At 35.8% G+C, this 23,921-nt stretch overlaps 1 pseudogene; it reads right to left on the bottom strand.

Annotated features, from left to right (window-relative positions):
* Nucleotides 1–17,622: 17,622 nt before the first annotated feature.
* Nucleotides 17,623–18,596, bottom strand: LOC109674700 (vomeronasal type-1 receptor 90-like; annotated as a pseudogene).
* Nucleotides 18,597–23,921: the final 5,325 nt, after the last annotated feature.

Below are 23,921 nucleotides of genomic sequence, written 5' to 3'. Positions count from 1 at the left end.
TTAAACTTCCCCTATTTCACAAAAACAGTGGGGAAAATTAAAATTTAAGGTTTTTTAGAAGTCATACAGCAGAGACTCTATCATGAGAAAGCAGGGATCCAAAAGCAACCACTATATTTAATATGTAATGAAATGATCTTTGAAGTAAAGGAAAATACCTAAAGCACTCAAAAATGATGCACACATGGATAAAGGAAGGGATATGTAAATCTGGAAGTGGTTATTCCCACCATCTGAGTGAACTTTTAGTACATTCAGTGTATGCTGAAGTTTACTTTGTGATGAAATGCAACATGGGGAAATGACAATCCTCTAAGGCACACTCTGCATTCTTACTTAGCAGCCTCATAAATTTACCTAGAGATTCACTTTGCATCAGGAGAGGGATTTGCTGCTCCTGTGGGTTCATCAAAATGATGCCCAGTAAACAAGGTCATCAAGGCAGCAGGTGACGTGGTGATGGGAGCCCATTGGGAGGAAATTCCTAACACCCTGTTCCTGATACTCAGTCATTGTTGGTCAGATGCAGCCTTTCTGAGATGCTTCACTGTCTGGGGGAAGCCGCCTGCCTTGAACGAGGATTCTGTAACACTTGGCCTTGAGAATGACAGGGAGTAGGACCCTTTCCACATCCCATTCCCAGTCTATGCTGCACACAGAGACTGCAGTTCTTTTCAGACTTCAGCTTCCATTCATTCTCTGTCTACATAGAGCTATCCTTGTCTCTTTCACTATCATCTTTCTCATTTCTCTCTTAATCTTTATTCTTGTTATCACTTTGTCCAGTCTGTCATTTCTTGTCATCTTTCCCATCTCTTACAGTTCTGTAAATCTCTTTCAGTGTCTTCCAGAAATTTAATATTTTAAACCTGGGCCATTTTCTCTTGATTTGAGTTTGATCTTTTATTATTAGCAACTCTTGGGAAACTCCACATAATCCCATGTATTGTCAGATTTCCTCCATTGTATGGCATTCTTTTCTACATATTTATTTTATTTTTGAATTAAGATACATTGATTATTCAAAGGGATTTCACTGTGATAGTTCTGTTCACGAGTACAGTGTACTTTGAACAAGGTCACCCTCCATGACATTTCATGTTGTCTACCTTTATTCTCAGTCCCTCAGTAGATTCCTGTTTATGTTTAGTACAGTTTACTCCTCCCTTTCACTTAGTCATTCCCTTCTCTCATCTTCTGTTTTCCCCATTTTGTTTTTCCCAGCACTATCCTAACATGTAAGAATATTTTAATGTGTCATGGACATTTTGTTTAAAAATAATTACATTTAGAGATAATGTATGATACTGCTTCTCTTAGAAATGTTATACATTGTTAACACTAACTCTTAGATTCAGAACATTCTTTAAATGTAATCCAGTGTGTTAACCTTGCTTACAGAGTTCTAATCCTAATACATCCCCACTTTTAGTTTGTGCTTCTTGACATTCCTGCATCCTTTCTAATGCTGAGATTATTTCTGACTTCTCTTTAGGGGAGAGTAGAGTGTCTCCTGAGATTTCAAATTGTATCTTTTTAAAAACTTGCAGTTTGCTTTTTTCCTTTCTATTTTGGGACTTACTTTCTATTAATCTGTCTTATCTGTGTCAATTCCGTTTACTTACATTTTTGATTCATTTTACTCTGCCTCTTCTACTGTCATAGTTTTATTTTATGGTGTTTATCTAGTTTTCATGTTTTGTTCTCTCATGGATTTCCATGATGGATTTTCAAAGTAGAGCTATTTTCCTGCTAACTGATTAGTACAAAATGCTTTTGTTTAAACACACAGAGACATCAGTGACTTCTAACTTATTTTCTTACTCCATCTATTTCTGTGTGTCTTGAACTGTTGCTGCATGCACTACCTGGGGCATACCTGTTTTAGGGGAAAAGGTGGGCACTTTCTAAGGAAGGTGTGAGTTATTCCGTGGTAGTTAAGTAAAAAACAGGAAATATCATTTTCAATAGTTTTTAATTTTGAATTAGCATGATGGAAGGGACTCATGTTGATAATTCCACATGTGCATAGACTGCTTCGAATAAGTTCACTCCCTCTGTTGTATTCCCATTCTCCCTCCATCTTCTCTTTCTTCTCCCCCTTTTCAAACAGTGTTTGGTGGGTTTGGTTATGTCGTTTTCTGATAGATAGATAGATAGATAGATAGATAGATAGGTGATGGATAGACAGCTAGCTGATTCATGGATAGATAAATGTAGTGCACCTTGATCCACTTCACCCCTTAGTATCCTTTCTTTACTTCTCTCCCTCCCACTGGCCCCACCATCAGTATTTCACATTCCACTGCATTATCAATTATCATTATTGTTATTATCATCATCATCATTTTGTCTTGCTCAATATTTATACCTTTGCTGATTTCTCTTCTGGTTAACCTGGTTTGTAGCACACTTTACTAAATTCACCACAATGGTATATTTTTGTTATATAGTTGTCTATATATATACACACACACACACACACACAAACACAAGAAAATATATAATAGATTTCATCTGCAAAAATGTAAACAGAAATGTAAAAGTTTTTATATTTTATTTGCTATTTCATTGGGCCTATGATATTTGTGTCTTTCAAAGACTTACAATGTGATGAGTTTTTTGGGGGTACTGGGGATTCAGCTCAGGACCTCCTGTTTGGTAGGTAACTACTCCCTCAGTCACATTCTAAGTATTTTTGCATTTGTTTATTTTCTAGACAGGATCACAAGGTTTTGTATGGGATGGCCTCAAGCTGTGAACCTCCTACTTTCACTTCCTGAGAAGCTGAGATTACAGAAGTGCACCACCATGCTGAGGCCCAATGTGAGGTTTTCATTCATGTAGGGTATTGATCTGTTCAGGTTAATTATCAATTCCAACACCTTAACATTTTCTTTATGATGAGTACATTCAAAACCCTCTCTTCTAACTGTATTAAGAGAAGTAATGCATTGTGGTTAATGATAGTCACTCTGCTGTGTCTTAGAACAGCAGAAAGAATGTTGTCTTACAATTTGTAACTTTGTACTTGTTGACCATTCTATTCTCCTTTCCCCTTTCCCTATATTGTCCAGTTGTTGGAACCAGTATTCTAGTCTCAATCTATTTTTGGTGTTAGGGATAGACCCAGGGGTATATATGGTGCAAATACTGTGTCCAAACGTATGCAAATGGAAAAGTGGAATCCTTGAAATGATTCCAGGAATGGTGGAGGGGGTGAATTTGAATGTGATACATTTGATACATTGTAAGAACTTTTGTGAATGCCACAATGTACCCCCACATGCACAATAATAAAAATGTGTGAGTATAAAGGACAGCATGCAGATGAGTGTTTTCTGCCTTAGGTGTAATATGTTTAGGACATTTTCATTTGTTGTAATCATTTATATGTTTGGATTTAGGCTTTTATGACTTTATTTCTGTTCCTTATTTTCTTTCTTCTCTCTAGAATCTTTCCTAAATTCTTTACATGAATTTTTTTTCTTTACCACAAATCTCTTTCTCTCTCTCTCATAAGATATGTATATATATTATCTTCATAAAATATAAAATGGAGTTACATGTTTTATCCTTCTTCCACTTTCCTAGTGTCCCAACATCTAGCATAATGTTGGTTAATATTTTCACTGGTATATACAGAATTTAGTTTAGAGGTTGTCAGAAGTTGTAAAAAATATACCAGTATAATATAGAACTTTGCTTGTCCTCTTTGAGACAGAGAGTCTTCTGCTTTAAGTTCTCTGAGGAATAATTGCATTGTGCTTTTCCAAAGCATGATTTTTTTTCTTCTACCTGGAAGTAAAATAGGTAGATAGAGATGCAAAACTGACCATGGAGGGGACTGTGCTTGATTTGTTTGTCAGCATGGCACACTTTGTCTAAGATCAAGAGCAACATGCTACAGAATTCTTCCATGAATCTTTGGGGCTAGAATTGGCTGCAAGTGGAGCCACAAAGAGTTTAAGAAGGTGAGAGTGAAAGGTGTTTACTTTTTGTATCTTAATGATATTTTTACACAAGTATCTGTGTGTTGTACAGTGAGATAATTTTATACATGTGTGTGCAATGTGTAATGATCAAGTTAGGGTAATTAGTATTTTCCTCTCCTTCAACATTTTCTTTTTGTAATAAATAGAGGTGTTCTAACATGTTGCCAAGGTTGACCCTGAACCCCTGGGCAGAACTGCAGAGTGTGCTGAGTAGTGGGGTATCATCACAGGCCACCATACGAAGCCCCTCTGAACATTGTTAAGTGACACATGGTAGTCACTGATGTTCCTGAAGCACAGTGTGATTTTCAATAGTTGAATAGAATATGTTCTGATCAACTCATTGTGATTCGCATTCCCATCTCCTTATCATGTCTTTGTCTAGGAGATTTTGATATACTCTCTTCCATGATTCACAAATTACATATCAGGTCATTGTGCATTGTAGTTACTGCACTGTGCTGTATGTTACTAGAAACTGTTCCTTCTTCCAGGCATTGTGTGTGACTCAGTGAGTAACAATGCTCACTCACAATAGCCATAGACAGCCCCCTGTTACAATCTCAGCAAAGCACCTGGTTTCAGCTTCCTCAGATTCAACACCATTCCCAGGCACTTCCATGGATTACTTCTCCATGAGCCCCTGGTAGACCACCTTTATATAATACTGTCAAATCCCCTTCCCTATCACCACCTGCAGTGACCACTCTTCCATTTCATAATTCTACAAGATTGGCCATTTATTTTCCTTACATGAGTGCGAATATGTGAGATTTGTCTTTCTTTGTCTGTCTTATTCACAAATCATAAAGCTCACCACTTAGATCACTTCATCCCCTCCTATATTTGGTCAAATATTAATTCATCCCTGGAAACCTCCATTATGACCTCCCTGTGACCTTAAAGGGTAGAAATCAGGAAAGGCAGGAAAGACAGTGTGAGGAACAGGACAGACCAATCAGAACATTGCAGGCACAGCCAAACAATATGCTGTTTTCTGCACACCTAATTAGCCTAGAGATTGATCAACACCCTGGAGGAGATGGATGAAACCCTTAGAAAACATCACTTCTCAAACATCCTTTCTTAGAACCCCCCTCTAACTCTGGGGCTTTCCACTCCCACTTTATACTTTCTATCTCAATAAAATATTCTTCTTTACACTTTAAAAATATTAACTCATATATGGAATCCCTTTATCAAAAAATCATCTGATGGATATGCTGGTTTAATTGATAGTGAATAATACAATATTTTGTATCAATTTGTAATCAAGGTTATTTTGTTTTTAATTAATGCATAAGAATTTTCACATATTTGTGAGGACACAAGCTGTAGTCACACACTGTGCTGCACATCACTAGAAATTCTGACGCCTATCAAAGTATTTCTTGGTAACCATCATGCAACTTTGCTCTGTCCCCTTACACTTTACACTTCTGTGTAAAGTACACAGAAGTGTAGCAATTACTGTAGCAATTACTGTTGTGCTTCCTTCAACATTGATTTCAAGAGTTTATCCTTTACATATGAGAACAACATGTGTAAATTTCTGTTCTTGTGTGTTTTATTCTCATTTTATATGACATATTCCAGTACCATCTACTTTGCTGAAAAAAGTAGGTTGACAGCTAGAATGCAATCTACTACACAAAAGAAACAAAATACTGTATAACACACACTGCATATGTAATGTGGGATATACATACTCAGGATGATATATTACACTAAACAATGTTAGCATAAAATTCTTGACATTTTATAACATGTTACTTTATAAAGGTCTCAGAAATTCCCAGAAACCATTTCTGAAAATGCAAAACAGAGGACTTGGATATTTGAATGCTTTCCTGTCTTCTACGTGCTCCATCATTTATAGCTTAAAATTTTAAAATATGCTTTCCTGAGGGATTGATTGCCCAGGTAAAGCACATGAAATATCAATAGAGAAAAGTGCAAAAGTTATTTCATCTTCGAAGTAAATGTTCATTGGGTTCGTAGGGAACTCCCTGCTCTTTATATTATATATGTACACCTTCCTAATGTAACCTCTTCTGAGGAAGCCCATGCATGTGATTATCACACACCTCACACTGTTCAAATTTTTGGCCATCATGTTCAAGCTCATAGTAGATGTCACATTGTGCTTTGGAGGAAGACATTTTTTGCATGATGTTGGTGGTAAAGCCATTTGGTACAACTACAGAGTTACCCAGGGCCTTTCTTTCCATCAGTAATACCTTGCTGCTGAGTGCATTTCAAGCCATCACTGACAGTCCGACTAATTCTAAATAGGGCTGGACCAAATCTAAATTGTCTAGCGGGGTTGCTTATTCTTTCCTTTACTTTTCTTCTGGATCAACAACTTGCTCATCTACATCCAAACCATCCTAGTGAGATTGGGTAATACCAACTCCACTGTTCTTGTTTCTAGGTATTCTCAACTTTTCTGTCAAATTCAACAGTTGGAACACAATTACTCAATAGCATTGACAAGTGTCATGGTGATATGAGATGTGCTCTTTGTGGTTCTCATGTCTCAAGCCTCTACATGGTGTGTCTGCTATACACACCTCAGGAGAGCCCAGCATGTCCGTAGCCCCAGCCTCTCCTCCCAGACTTCTGAAACAAAGCAATCCACAGTATCATTTTTCTAGTTATTTTCTTTCTGCTTATTTATTGTTTATACAACTTCATTTTCTACTATTGGTTTTGTAGATCTGAGAAAACCCAAACTGGGAGAAAATTACTGGAATTACTTCTTCATGCCACCCAACCACCTGCCCTTTTGTGCTGATGAAAAATAACAAAATTCTGTCCACAGTTATTTCTTCCCTCTCAAAGGTGAGGGTTCCCATTTCTCAATGAGCATTCAGCAGCTGAGAGACAGCCACAGATTTGTTGTGCAGTAGACACGTTTTCATAAGGATTTGTGAGAGCAGGAAATGTCCTGTTACTGAGAACAGAAATGCTGTTGGCACAACAAATGTGTGCTGCTCACTCAAAATACACAACAAAGAGAGATGTTACCATAAGTACTGCTAAGAATATCTCAATAAATAATTTCCTTACTGATTACACATTTATAAGGAAATATTTTTATTTTATGATGTACATGTCAAAGATATTCTTAAACATTGTGTTATGCTCCTTTTTCAATGTGGCTATTAGAAATGTTAAATTAAAATAGGGTCTTTCATCATATTTCCATCACACTGGGATACTATTACCAGCTTATTTATATACAGCACATCATATATTTCCAGTGATATTATAAAGGTAGGACATGTGTCTGTGATCATACTGGAAGAAACAAAATAACTAAGGATATGATATACAGCACACAAATAAGTACATACGGTAGGAACATTAAAAATTGATCAATTTAAGATTTTGGGGGAAAATGGTAACTAAGAATCCTGTGGGTTTCAGTCTGTAATACAAAATAGAATTCAGGTATATACTCTTAATATCTGTGTAAATCCATGTATGATAACAAAAATCACACACATACTATGCTGACATGTTTGTTATTTAGGAGCCACGGTCCTATGGCAATTTCAATTTCATGAATCTCTTCACCTACAATGATTTTTTTTCACCAGAAATGTCAGGACAGTTTCCCAGGCTATTGTGTGCATTACTTATATTTAGTCACAACATTCTTGAAACAATTCTTCTTGTTTTCATATTTCCATAACGAAACAGGAATGTTAGGATCAATTCATTGTTTAATTAATATCTTCTGAGGTCTGATCCAAGACATGACTAGTTTGACTGCTTGCACACTTTTTCCTCCATGTAATGAGGATTACACTATGACTGGACAAACGTCTATGGCTTTGGTCTTATTTTTACATTAGTTCACTTTTAAATTGTCTTCCAGCTTTCAGTAGTTCAGATAAGACATCCAAGACCAGACACTTTTGGTTTCCCAGTAGGATCTTCAGCCTACTCTGGGTTCCAGTAAATGAAACGTCAGTTCAGAGTGCTCAGTGCTGCCTTTTCCATGGCCACAGAGGACCTACTTCACCCTAGATACAACATGCATTTTGTGTAAATGCATGATGCCAGCACACTCTCCATTGCTCTCTAAAGATCAGAATATCTTTAGATATTACCCTGTTAGGTGTTACAATTCTTTCATTTGGAAAACCTTTCCCAGGCATGGAAGGACTCAGCAGGCAAGTCTTCATGAAACAGGGAAGTTGTAATGGCTGGGTCTGAGGATAACTGTGGTGGTTCCAGACAGCTGATGGTCTGTTCTGACGTCAAATGAACAGAATCCCAAACTGGTTCCTAGCAGAACATGGAAACCCAGGTTCATTCTGTGTTGCTCACCGTGAAGAATGAGCTGCTGTGGAAAGTTAAGCCCAAAAGATTCTCACATTGTATCACACACTTTGATTAAGTGTAAGACCACATAGGATTAAATGCCAACATTGTTGAGATACGTTTAAATATGGTAGATCTTTGGCTCCAGTTGACTAAACCTTCCATCAATTTAGGGGACTTTTCAAATTTCTTTATTATCAACCTTGGCTACATTATCAGGTTTTAAAAATAATTTCATGTTTAGGAATTTATGTTACTGGGTCTTTTCAAGTGGTTTTATATAATTTTTATAGCCTTCAGATTTCCTCACACACTGACTAGTGGAAGAAAGTTGAAACAATCTGGAACCTGTGTTCCTTCATCCCACAAATTTACTGAATAGTCAGAGCATCTTATTCTACTCAATTGGACTCATTATCATGTTAATGTTCAAAACTTATCCTTATGAACTGGAATTAAATTATTTTGGCTGATTGTATCACAGAAAATGAAGCTACACAGTTGGTCTGTCCTTGTGCTCCACAGAGGTTCCATAACCTATTCTTTAATCCCTTAGAAGACTTAATAAAATCAGAGTCTTGCATGCCTTATTGGGGTTGAGAATAGGAGTTGACAATGAGTTCATGGGATCCAGTTTTGGAACTCCTCCATCTCTTACTGTTCTGGTGGATCAATGACTCTGTATATCCTAACTTGATGCAAAAACAAATTAAATTTGTAGGTACAATGATTCTATTTATTAGTCCCAAAGTCATTTTCCCTATGTTTAAAAACAAACAGAAGCAAAAAGAATTAAGGTTTAGATGGGTAAATTGAGTATTTTGAGACTAAAATGTGAATTATGACTTTTAAAACATGCCACTCATTGTAAGATGACAATAGAGGATGACATTTATCTAAGAACCATACAAATTTTAAAATGTTAGCACTGTTCAAGTTTAATATTGACAATATGTTACAGTTACCTATTGTCATATGTGAATGTGTTCTTAACATTTCCTTTTAAATGTTAAGTCATATGTTGTGTTTGAAATTTTGAAAGGGCAGTTTCTGAAGTAGTTTCAATCCTCACATCATGGCAAGCCCTTTAAAAATGGGAAATCAGATCCATAGCAAACTCGGTGCATTACAGCAATGGCTAATTCCTGGGCTGTGGGGTCACAGACACTCCCTGCCCTGCATGACAGGTGTTCTGTGGAACACAGAGGAAGTGAACACATGCTGTAAGAGCAGGAGGTACAACAGCCTCAGTGACAAGTGAGCTGTTTTGGGGGTTCTGGGGGCAGGTTGTAGCAAGGACTTTGGTGATTTCCACTACATATGTGATCCTGAAATTTATTTTATAATGTATTTCAACTTGTGAAAAATATCCTTGAGCATAGATGTGGCACTTCTAATTGGCCAACTTAACATGCCGGAGATTCATTTTGCATCTGGGACATTAGGTTTCTTGCATCACAGGGTGCATCAAAATTATGCACAGTAAACAAGGTCATTGAAGCAGCAGGTGACAGGTAATGGATGCCCATTCAGAGGGAAGTTTCTGCCATCCTGTCCCTGATATACATCCAGGGTTAGGCAAATACAGCCTTTCCAAGATGGCTCACTGATTCAAGCAGCCGACTGCCTTGAGTGTGGATTCTGTAATGCAAGCCTGAGACTTAGAGTTGGGTAGAAGACCTTCTTCTCACTCTTGCTCCCTGGTCTGTTTCCTATAGAGATTGTTTTATATTCAGACTTGCTTGCCAATATTTCTGTTTATGTTTCTTGTTATTGTCACTATTTTTCTTTCCTCCATACAAGCATTTTCAGTTTCTGTACTCTCTTATTTTTAATAATGGGTTCTTCCCACTCCACATTTATCTTGGTCTTATTTTCAAAGTTTCACACTTCATACAGTTTCATGTTTTTTCCTTGGGTAACAAATGGTTGAAATTTTCTTTGGAATTCCTTGGAATAACTTGAATCTCCAATGTGTATACTTTTATGTCTTCTTCTTTCTTCTAATACCTAAATTGATATTTATTTGAAATTGATATAATTTACCTCTTTTCCTTTTTATTAATCTCTCTACATTATTGTCTTTCTTACCTTTGGTTTCCCAACATTATTCTGCTTTTGTAAATAATATTCTTTCTATTAAACTGTCATATACACAGTGTCATTTCAAAATACTTCAATCACATTTTTATTAATTTATACACCATTTTTAATTTGACATTTTATTACATATTAATTTATAAGTTTAAGGTTTTTGGTATTAAATGGTTATCATCCTTTCAATTGCATTCTTAAGCCATTTTATACCTGACTATATATGCATCCAAATCTTTTCTCTACTAATTTTCTTTGTAGTATGATTGAAATCTTTCATAATAAATTAGGTAATTTCTTCATGAACACGTAAGTTGCTTCAAGGAAAATTTTCTGTGGTACTGGTTTTAAACTCAGGGCTTTATATTAGCTAGGTAAGTGCTGGACCACTTGTGCCATATCTTCAGGCCTTTTTATGCTGATTATTTTGGAGATGAGTGTCTCATTTTTCCCAGGTCATCCTGGACACTAATCATCCCAATCTCATTCTTTCAAGTGTCTGGGATTAGAGTCAAGGACCACCGATGTGTGGCTTGTTTCTGAAATTTTAAGCTTCTTGGGGCAGGGTTGTAGTTCTGTGGTGGAGAACTTGCCGCACATATGTGAGGCTCTGGGTTTTTATCCTCAAAATGAAAATTTCAAATTTCTTAATTTATGTTACATTCTATACAGTTTTATAAATTTCACTTTTTGTACTATTATTCTAACCTGTTCCACAAAAGGGAGGAATGGAAGTGGTGAGAGCAAATATTGAGGTTCATATCCAGTTTCAAAGGAAAAGAATTCAATAGTGCACTTATGTATTGGGGTGGTTGGTTTTGTATGTGTGTGTGCGTGTGTGTGGTGCTCTGAGACATGGTCTCTTTATGAAGCAAATATGCACTAGCACGTCTGCTAATTTTGGACTTTTGATACTCTTAACATTGAAATTTTCATACTAAATTTAATGCTTCCTTTTCCGAGGCACAATTTTTATTATGAAGACAACTGCTGTTTAAATGATAGATTGTTGTTGCATTGATTCATGCTATCCAGAGTAGCCCTGTCACCATAGGACTTCATCTTTGTCATTTGTTTTATTTTTGATTAAATTTCCCTCCATTCATAAAAAAATACTTTCATCATTCAGATGACATTATGTATCTATTGCTCCACAATCTAAGAGAGACAGTAATCATCAGAATGATGAAGTTTGTGAAGTTAAATTTAATTTGCATCTTTTGAATAATTCTCTTGATTACTTGCAGGAGGCTTTTTGCAAATTCTGGAATTATTTTTATGCTTATATTTGCCACTCGGAATTGAACACAAAGTCTCACACCAGTGGCTTCCATGCTATCTGGATGCTCTAATACTTAAGCCTTGCCCACAGCCTTTTACTTCTATTTCTTTTTAAGACAAAATCTCACTACCTTTGTCCTAGGTGACCTCAAACTTGCGAACCTCCAGTCCACATCAAACTCAATTTTACAATTCATTTCTATAGATTGATTTCCATTTGTTTCCTGGAAGAACTTGTCCTTTTCATACTAATTTTGTTACGTCTTGCTACAAAGTAAATAGTATATTCATAATTAAATTAGTTGAATATGATCCTTGTCCTGTCCTTAGGAAATGTTTTCAGGTGTGTTTTTATCTGCTGGATGCATCCTACTGCAGCATGGAAGCCTTCCTACAGATTTGTGGAATAATTCCCCCACCATGCCATTTCATCACAGAGAGCATTGAACACTACTGAATTTCTACTATTGTCCTAGTTTTCATGGTAAGTTGAGTCTGTAGGGTATGACCAAATCTAAAATTTCAGAATTGTTGGCATGAGCAATCATAACATCATGTTTTAAAAACTATTAACATAAGGAATGGGTGTGGGAGGATGAATATGGTGTAAACAGAAAAATGAGCCTGCTGAAACTATCTTAAGAATGAGGGGAGAAAGGATAAAGGAGAATGATGGAGGGGATGAATTCAACTGTTACATTTTAAGAAAATTTGTAAATGTCACAATGTACCCCCAGCACAACAATAATATGATAATTAGAAAGAAAAAACTGTTTACTGGTTCTCACTGCTGTCTTTGATCAACTTAATCCTGATATTACCTGAGCCTCCCTATTGAGCATCTTATAGAGTTTTCTGCATTTATTATTCTCTATAAGGAAGTGACTTTGGACCTCGTGTTAACTCCCGGTTTTAGTCCATATTATATTCTTCTGTTTTTACTGACTGCACTGCTATTTCTTCTTTTCTTTCTTTCTCTTTAGGATTCACTTTGCTGTTCCTTTTCCAACACCACACTATGTAAGTGGTTTAATAAGATGAAATTACATATAAATTATTTTGTATATCAAAAAATAGATATTGAAATGAAGAGGAGTGCATAAAAGAAACCACAGAATGTCAAATGTCACAATTTATACCTGAAATTGAATGGAATTTTCAAATTGTGTTAATAGTAAAATGAAAATGAAACAATACAGTGAAATGACCTTTACAATTTTAAATTGATGGACAACTGAAGACAATGACAGATTTGAAGAACTGAACAGTCAATAAAATATTAAAGAAATAACATAGTCAAAGATACACAAGTCAATATTTATCTGAACTGCTCATTTCACCCCTTGAGTTGTAAATCTGTTTTCTTAATAAGACATTCTTTATCATGATAATTTAAATGTATCAATGAAATGTATCAGGAAAAATGAGAGAAAAGAGAAAATATAGGTATACAGTTTCAGAAAATTTTGAAAAAACAAATATGAAATGGTTGTCTGGGAAACACAGACTGGGGAACAGGACTATTGAAAAGGTTGTCTTACTTCTCTCTCATTCTCAAAGCTGATGCTGCAGACTCTCAGTCAAGGCCGTCAGCTTCCCTGAAGAGGAAAAGGTCATACCTGCCCAGCAATGGACATACGTCTGGAATGGAACGACAGGACTTCTCCCACTGGACATCCATCACCTGTCACCTGCTGCCTCAATGACCTTGTTTATTGTGCATCACTTACATGAAGCCACAGGAGCCAAAAATGCCTCTCCCAGATGCAAGATGAATCTGCTGGTGAAAATATCAGGTCTGTTAATAAGGTGAGCAAGATTACCATGTGAGGATGCAGGTTTCCCCAAGTGGAACTACATCAGAAAGTAAACTTCAGGATCTAGAAAGTCATTAAAAGTTACTCTTTCACACAGCTGGTGGAAATTACCACAGCCTAGCCCAAGCCCCCTAGCTTGGACCCCAGAGAACAACTCACTTGTCCACTGGAGGCTGTGGTGCCAGCAATTACAGTGTTTTCACTTCCTGTCCAATCCATGGAGTGCCAGCAGGGGGCAGGGCAGTGAGGTCCATGTGATCCTATAGACAAGGGTAAGGCATAGTTATAAGCAGACATGGTTTGAGATGGAACCTGTTTCTCATCTAAACTTTCCTGCCACAGAGATTGGAATTGGTACAGTTTTGTACTGCTAGGTATTTCTTCAGCAATATGGAATGGAATATAAAAGTAATGAAATCAAACACTATTTATATACAATCTCGGTTAATAAATAGAATAATGCCTATACTCTAAACATGTAAAAATGTGTCCTTCTAAATTAATATATTCTTCTCTTTCTGTTCTGGATATGTCCTATACAGTCTTTCATTGTTTTATACAGGCTTTATTGATTACAAGTGAACACACAACATTTTTATTTTTTATAAATATTCACATCTATGGATGATATTATTTTTCTTTTAATGCTTTTAAAAAGTGAATTTTTACCTTGAAATAAGGATTTTTATACATGTAGTACATTATTTTTAGTTACTACTAATTCATATTCATGTCATTTTATAAATATATCATAAAACTTCAAGCATTTTATTAGTCTATATTAATTGTACAAAGAGTTTTTATGGTGTATATGTTTCCATATATCCATGTACCTTGGTCAGATCAGCCACCTTTATTACTCTTGTTCATCCCCCTCACTCATTCTTAAGTTAGCAAATGTTGATGTACATCTCCTTAGTTTCTCTGGTTGAAAATTTCACAAGAAATTCCTTTTTATGATTATTGTAAATGAACATCTTGGATTTGTTTGTGGGATTCACGCTAAAGTGACTATTTAATGATATTAAGGTAGATGTATCATTAATAGCTATATCATTTCATGAAATTTTACAAGATCATATTTACATAAAACTTACAGTATGAGGCTTCTCAAGATGGAAGACTACTGATACCCAGCAATTTCTAGAATTTTCATGAGTCTGAAGTAGAGCATCAGTGCATGGCTACACAGGGAGGAGGTGGTGTGGTAAAGCAGGGGAGTGCAGCATAAAACAGTACACAGATGTAGGTCAGGTGAAATCCAGAAATATTGAATGTTAGATGTGTAAAATACACAAAGAACCCTACATCAGACTCTAGCTTATACTGTATGGAAGGTGTAGCAGCTCTTCAGTGGGGCTTTAAGCAAAAGGGAAAAGGAAAGCCTTGGTGAGTATCACAGGTGCACAGTCTGCCATTCTGAAAAAATAATCTCATGTCAGGAGGTCTGTGATCAGAACAGTGAGCAGCACTGGACACGGGCCTCCCCGCTTTGCCTGTTCACTGTGCCTTGTGGGGAACCATCACAGGAAAGTCTTACAGTTAAAGTTGTGGCTGGGAATGGGGAGCAGAGGCCCTGTATTTTTATGTCTCTCTAATATAAGCAGACTCAGAAAGACATATACCACATGTTTCCTTTCATGTATAATATATGGACCTCAAAAATATATGACAGGAAAGTAAAAGGAGAAGGTGAGGCAGGTGAAATGGACAGGTGCTTTACATGTATGTATGAAACTAGAATAATGAAGTCCAATAAAATTATAAAAAGTAGGGGCAAAGTGATAAGATGGTTATAGAGGAGAAAGTTGGGCATTGAGATCATGTATGAACAAATCAAAAGGAAATGGATGTGTACAATAAAAAACAGACTGATGAAAATGAATCAGACACAAAGATCAATGGTGTATCAAAGAATGAAAGTGGAAAACAAAATCTCCCAAAGGGAGTTAACTATATCTGACCTTTCCAGTTTTGACCCAATGACCCTCTTCCATCATTCTCTTGAATGGGCTATAGCTCTGGGAACAGAAAAGGGTGAATCAAGGACATGGCATTTGATGTTTTGATTTTCTGGGGGATCAAAAATTTGGCATAATAAGAACCTGGAAGTACAACAGAAAAAATAAATTAATAAACTTGACATGTCAGCTACTAAGATGATTCAGACAGTGGAATATTTCAGATTTTCTATTTTAGATTAGGGAAGCTGAACTTTTTCTAACCTGGAAGAATCTTAGTTTCAGATAATAGAGACTCAGTGGGATTCATGAGTAGAGTTCAAGCTGAAGTTAATGATAACAGGTGGGGTTTTTAGCTCAGTGGTGAGCCACCCTCATAGGTAGTGACCAGGTAGGATAAGCAGGGGCTTCAGGTGAACTACTAATCATCCTTGTCCTGATATGGATACTGGTGGTTAAGTGTGTCCACTATAAAAAATCATGAACATACCTAAACGTTTTTGTACTGTAATAAAAGAGGTTGGAGGAAACAGCAGGTACACTTGAAGGACACACTGCCCAGTGATCAAACATGAGCTGAGCTTAGAATATCAACGAAAAGAGAAAATTTAATTGTATTCATCATGGAGAGTCATTGAGTGCGAGAAGGTGGAAAAGGTCTTGGAAAGTTGAGAAGTCATGACACATGTACATTCAAGGCTAAACGATGGTGGTGGGGCACTGGAAAAGATGGAGAGAATCATTAAGGGTGGACAATTTGAAAGTTGAAGGTCACTTGCAGTGGACATCCCAGTGTCACTCTGGTTGACATGGCCAGCTGGAGAAACAGAAATTTTGAAAGCTCAGGGATAAACATGTTTCTTACAGAAAAGCATCACTTGGACCTAGATGTCATCTTTCAACCACAGAAATCAGGAATATAGTGGAAATGGGAGCTATTGGACAAGCAGTGCCAAAGCCCAAAAATCTAATGGCCACCAGGTGGAAACCATCAGCCATGGTGAAGACAAGTGTACAAGGATTCAGGCTGCATATCATCTCCAGAGATGTAAGTCAAACTGAGTTGTGTGTATTACAGACATCGAGATAGGGAAAGAAAAAATTAGGGAAGTGATGTCATCCAAAACCCTTTGCAAAGTCAATATATTTAAAACAAATGGACCACAGCACAGTGGGAAAGCATCATGCCATTTTGGATGTGAGTTATTAAAATGAAGAGACACATTGAAATGAAATAACAGCAGATGGGATAGAAATAACATACATGCAAGACAGGGATATGGGTGTCATTGCAGTTAGACAGATGCAGACATCAGGAGACAAACACCTGCATGTTACTGTCTATTAAGAAGGGACTTTAAAGGCTCTCCCAGTTATCCTAGTCAGCTATATTTTATAATATTTTCATATATTGTGTAGCAATAAGCATTCTTATTGTTCCCTTAGATATTATGTTTTGTTCATTTATGAATCTTATGTACATCCAACTCCTAAAATGATACCAGAAATAACTAAGATTTACAATATTTAGAGTGGGCATTAGTTGAATGAATAAAAGAAGTTCTTTAGAACACCACTATGCAGTAGAAACATAATGCATGGCACAAAGGGATTGCAGCTTTCCAGTAGCTGTATTTAAAAAGAGGGAAACAAATTGATTAAGAAGATTTTTTTCTTTTTTCTTCTTGTGGTACTGGGGCTTGAACTCAGGGCATGCATCTTGAACCACTCCACCAACCCTATTTTTGTGACAGTATTTTTGAGATAGGGTCTCATAAACTATTGACCAGTCCATCTTCAAACAATAATCCTGCTGTACTGTGCCTCCAGAGCATCCAAGATTAGAGGTGTGAGCTATTGGTGCCCAGCAACAAAATAGCTTTAATGGCAAATAAAAAATAATTAATTTTACCCAAACAATACCATTTTAAACAGGTAGGCAACATCAGATTTCTTGATGAGATATGTATTACAATGAGTATATTCACAGATGCTTCAAATTCTGAATGTTTTTATGTTTACAGCATATCTGAATGAACTCTAACAACTCTTAAAGTGGTCCAAATGCATATTCTTTTCTTTTTCTAAGGAAACCAGTAGAGATTCTCTTTTGTTGCCAAGAAAGTGTGGGGTTTCAATTCAGCCACTGAATTCTCCTTGATAACAGGTGTCTCTTATTGAAAGGGAAGGAGTAAATTTGGAAACAATTTGGTTATTCTTCAACAGGATAAAAGGGAAGAGGGTTGGGTATGAGGCTGATAAAATTCCAGTTATGTCCTTTAATGTTGGGATTTTTGAGGTGTATAAAATGAGTACAAGTTCAAAATGCTGTTTGCACAATAAAAGAACAGAAAGAAACACATCAGCAAAAGGATGCTGAGGGTGGCTCTATTTTCAGGAGATGGCTGGGCAGAGAGGCTGGAGCTGTGGACATGCTGGGTTCTCCTCTGGTGTCTGTAGAGGAGATGCACCATGTAGAGGCTGGTCCACATCATGAGGACCACAAACAGGAAATCTTGAAACAGTACTAGAAAAACAAATATCCATGATTCATGAGCTTCAATCTGTGGAGTCTGACAATATGCATGAGAAAACCCATGACCAGCAACAGTGAAATTTCTTTTGACTTCCACTGTGAAAATGACCTTGATATACATGAGCATGTTAATGAGCCAGAAGAAGAAGAATAAAAGAAGGAAAAATCAATGTGGGGAGCTTTTGCTTAAGCCATGTGTGCTTAGGATTACTGGGACTGATAGTGATGGCCTGAAATGTACTCAGGAGAGAGGTTGTGCAGATGGAAAGACCCCAGATAACTCTAGATATGTACATGACTGCCTTACAACCAACATCATCCAAAAAATGTTGTACTCCAAAGGATGACATGATGTGTAGTATCAATGTGGTGATGATGGACAAAATATTGACCATGGTCCAGTGCATGAAAATGGGATCTATGTGCTTCTTCAAATAAGGTTGAATTAAAAATGTGTATATATATATATATATATATATATATATATATATATATATATATATGTATATATATATATACATATATATATATATATATATATGTATATATATACCACAAAGAGCAATGAGTTTCCCATGACACCAATGCACAGCTGAGATATTAGGAAAAATGTAAAAATTGGATCACACAAAAACATTTTTCAATGATGCTTTCAATATTTTATTAGATAAGCCATGCTTTTGATGAAAAAAATCAATGGATTATATTGTTACTGTAATTTTCAGTGCAGCTTGAGAAAGAATATAATGATTGTCAGTTCAGTATCACATGTGGATGATACTGTGCAACTTTCAGAGCAGTGGATTATCTTACCAAATTGGCAGTCCTACCACTCCTGATAATATCTCTCTACCACAGCGATAGTGTCTTCAGGATTTAGTATGAGACATAAAGATTACAATTTTTTATTTAATTACTACAATTTCAGTGCTTATCTCTTCATAATCTCATTTGGTCTTTTTAGAAACTCCAATTCAGATTTTATGAATTTGAGCTTATTGGAATGGTGACACTTGATGTTGCTGATAGTACTTGCATTTTTAAATGCATTTTATCTGCAATATGTCATATTATTGTCTCAGGATCACTTTCAAATTTATGATTCTTTCTGTCTTGTGCAGTTCATTAAGGGCAGGACTGTGTCCCCCTCATTATTAATCACTATTATGACAGAATTATTCTTCTGTCATCCTCTCTACTTGTGCCACACACCTTCATTTATCAACCCGAACTCTTTCATTTTTGCAAAACCCAAATCAGATCCCACAGTTCAATTCAATACTACTTAGCTCATGAGTACAGGCACCTAACATATCCCAGATTCTCAATGGACATTTGACAGCCTAAAATCTACACAGCATAAGACTGGGTAAATGAAATTAACTGCACTCTATGATTAACAGAGAAAAAAGGAAACAGCCTGCAATGATAAAGAACATCTTCTTAATAACTTAGTATGAATATGGTCATAAAATTGACACTAGTGACAATAACACAGATCAAGAATCAACTTGCCAGAATAATTTCCCTCAGCACAATCATTGAGTGTTATAAAAATAACAAACAAGAAGCTGATTTCTCAATATTTTCAAAACAAAGCACATCTTTTTTAAATTTCAAAATTATTAATAAAAATTGTAACAATCTTGGTGCCACCTTAGGAAAAAGGCCCTTCTTAATAAATACACATAGTGAAAAGCTTCTGTTCTAAAATGCATTATGGACTATCTGTTATGGATTCATGTGAAGATTTGGATAAGAACCTTGTAAAAAACAATAAGTTTAAAAATGGAAGAGCAAAATGAACCCTCCCAAAATAACTAAAATTGATACAGATAAAAGGAGGAGGAAAGAAAACCACCCAAAATGGAAAGGAAAAGCAAGGTCCAATCAGTTCCTTATAAAGAGTAATATGCAACATGTTCTGGGAGACTGCACAGTGCACAGTGAGAAGGCAACATGGCACTGAGATTGAACTATTAGAGATGGAGATTGAGAAACTGTGTGTTAAAGTTCGTATTGTGAGTATGCTCACCTATAAACCTGGAAGATTGAAGATATCAGCAAATTCCTACAAGACTTAACTTGTTTATAACTAAACAAAATCATCAATGTGCAATTCATCCTATGATGAAATTCAAAAATTGGAAAAATTGCTCCATCACAAATAAAAAAATGCTACAAAGTTATAGTGTGCCAAATACACCAGAAATGAAAACATCTACATTCACTTCCTATCTTTTAGGTTAGCATGACCTTCACAAGAAATTTTAATACAATAGTTTAATAAAAATAATGACAAAACTGTTTCCAGATGTAATTTTTAAAATTCTACATAAAATAATTGCTTAAAAAACTCATAGCATGTTAAAACATTAAAGGAATTAAACAAGAGAATTTCAAAGATGCAAAGTAGGTTTAGGATAGTAAATTTCATCTATATGATTATGCACAGTATTATAGATATAGTAGCACCTCAACATATCCATGAAACCATGAGATAAGATTCAACATACACAATATCAACAGCATCGTATTTGTGGTTAAGAAAAGGAGACCAGGAACTAGAGAAAAGGTTAGATTAAAAAGAATTAACCTAGAAGGTAACACCCACGCACAGGAAATCAATGTGAGTCAATGCCCTGTATAGCTATCCTTATCTCAACCAGCAAAACCCCTTGTTCCTTCCTATTATTGCTTATACTCTCTCTACAACAAAGTTAGAGATAAGGGCAAAATAGTTTCTGCTGGGTATTGAGGGGGGGAGCGGGAGGGGGTGGAGTGGGTGGTAAGGGAGGGGGTGGGGGCAGGGGGGAGAAATAAACCAAGCCTTGTATGCACATATGAATAATAAAAGAAAAATGAAAAAAAAAAAGAATTGAAAGCTTTTCCTTTGAGATCAGATACAGGTAAAGATATCAGGTATCAATGTCCATTTGGAAAGGTTTTGTAAATAACAAAAATAAAATATATAATAATTGGAAAGAAAGTAACACTATCTTTTATCATTAACAATACATAAGTTTATGAGTTTAAATAAAGACTTCTATATTTCATTGTGTAAAGTATTTGAACTCTTGAGGTATTTTCAATGTTACTAGACTGAGTCAATATACAAAACACTTAGTTTCCTGCATTCTTACAAGAAACTATTTCAAAACACCATTTAAGATATACAGCATTTTGTTAATAGAGTGACTGAAGCAATAAGTGTGCCTCTTTAATAAGCATGAGGCCCAGAGTTCAAATCTCAGCACAGTAAAAAAGAAACACTTGCAACACTTAAAGTATAAAATATTGTGAACTTCCTTCTAAGCAAATGATAAAAATATTTAAAACCTGGCACTGGAAATTTTTCTAAAAATTAATCAAAATACAAATAGCATTTTAATAAAATGAGTACTCATTTATTTAAAAATTGATGTAATATATAAAATAGATTCTCAGAAAAATGCAGAAAAACACTAGTATATAAGTGTGGTAATAAAATGAAATTAAATATAAATTATTTTATATATCAAAAATATCAAGACATTGAAATGAAGACAAGTGCATAAAAGAAACCATAGAATACAAAGGGCCAAAATTCACATGTGAAATTGAATAGAATTTTCAAACTGTGCTAAATGTAAATTGAAAATAAAATGACACAATGAAGTAACCAAGACAGTGTTAAATCAATTATTGACTAAAGACAATAACAGATTTGAAGAACTGAATAGTCAATAAAATATTAAAGAAATAACAGTCAAAGATACACAAGTCAATCTTTATCTGAACTGCTCATCTCACTCCTTGAGTTGTAAATCTGTTTTCTTAATAAGACAGTCTTTATCATGATAATTTAAATGTATGAATGAAATGTTGTATCAGTAAAAATGAGAGAAAAGAGAAAATATAGGTATACAGTTTCAGAAAATTTTGAAAAAACAAATATGAAATTGTTGTCTAGGAAACACAGACTGGGGAACAGGACTGTTGAAAAGGTTGTCCTATCTCCCTCTCATTCCAAAGCTGATGCTGCAGAATCCTCCTCAAGGTGGTCAGCTTCTCTGAGAAGGGAAAGGCTGCATCTGCTCACTCATGGATGAATATCAGGGATGGAATGACAGGAGTTCTCCCACTGGACATTCATTGCCTGTCACCTGCTGCCTCAATGACCTTGTTTACTGTGCATCACTTTGATGAACCCACAGGAGCCACAAATGCCTCTCCCCCATGTAAGATGAATCTCCTGGTGAAAATATCAGCTCTGTTGATAAACTGAGAAATACTACCATGAGAGGATGCAGGTTTCCCCAAGTGGAACTACATTAGAAAGTAAACTTCAGGATCTAGAAAGTCATTAAAAGTTACTCTTCACACAGGCGGTGGAAATTACCACACACTGGATAATACTTGCCCCCTGGCCAGGACCCCAGAGAACAACTCCCTTGTCCACTGCAGACTGTGGTGCTATCAGCACTCCCAGTGTTTTCACTTCCTGCCTGTTCCATGGAGTGCCAGCAGGGGGCAGGGCAGTGAGGTTCTTGTGACTATAGACAAGGGTAAGGCGCAGTTATAAACAGGCATGGTTTGATATGCAACCTATTTCTCATCTAAACTTTCTTGCCAGAGATTGAAATTCCTAAATTTTGTACTGCTAGGTATTTCTTAAGCAATATAGAATGGAAACCAAGAGAAATGAACCCAAATAGTATGCACATACAATCCAGGGTAATAAATAGAAGACTGCCTATACTCTAACCAAGTAAAAATGTGTCCTTCTAAATTAACATAGTCTTCTCTTTCTGTTCTGAAAACATATTCCCACAGATCCTATATGCTCTTTAGTTGTTTAATACAGACTTTATTCTGCTACAAGCCAATGCACAATATTTTGGTTTTTGATAAATATTCACATTCTAATGATGATATCATGCTTCATGCTTCTGTTAATGCTTTACAAAAGTGAATTTTTACCTTGAAATATGGATTTTATACTAATAAGGGATTGTTATGCAGCTACTGCTAATTCATATCATGTCATTTTATAAATACACTGTTAAATTCCACTTAATTTTATCATTGTATATTAATTGTGCAAAAGGTTTTCAGTGTGATATTTCTAGGTATACATATTATATACCTTGATCAAATTAACCACCTGAAGTACTCCTCCTCATCCCCCTCACTCATTCTTAAGTTAGCAAATGTTTAACTTTATCTCCTTAGTTTCTCTGGCTAAAACTTTCACAAGGAATTGCTCTTTGTGGGTATTGTAAAGAAACGTCTTAGACTTGTTTGTGGGATGCACACAAAAGTGACTATTTAATGACATTAAGGTAGATGTATCATTTCAAATAATTTTACAATAGCATATTTACATAAAAACTAACAGTATGAGTTTTCTCAAGACGGTGGATTACTGGCACTTTCTAGAATATTCAGGATCTGAAGCAGAGCATCAGCACATGGCTGCATGGGGAGGAGTGCAGCAGAAAACAGCACACACTTGTAGGTCAAGTGAAATCCAGAAATATTGAACTTTAGCTGTGTAAAATACACAAAGAACACTTTACCATGCTCTGGCTATGTGTATGGAAGGAGAATAAACCCCTCAGTTGTGATTTAATTTAAAAAAAGGAAATCCTTGGTAAGTACCAAAGGGGCACCATCTACCACTCAGGAAACATAAATTTGATTCAGGAGATCTGTGATCCCACAGTGAGCAGGCTCTGGACACGGACCTCTCCACTTCTTAGTTTGCTGACTGTGTCTTCATAGGAAATGATCATAGGAAGTCTTACAGTTGAAGTTTTGCGTTGAAGTGAGGAGCAGAAAATTCTGCATTTTTATTTATCTTTAATATAAGCAGATTCAGAAAGACAAATACCACATGTTTTCTTTCAAATATCAAATC

Source organism: Castor canadensis, chromosome 16, assembly GCF_047511655.1.
Source record: "Castor canadensis chromosome 16, mCasCan1.hap1v2, whole genome shotgun sequence".
NCBI classification, from domain to species: Eukaryota; Metazoa; Chordata; class Mammalia; order Rodentia; family Castoridae; genus Castor; species Castor canadensis.
Note: the sequence above shows the minus strand (reverse complement) of the source record. Positions and strands in the feature narration are given on the sequence as shown.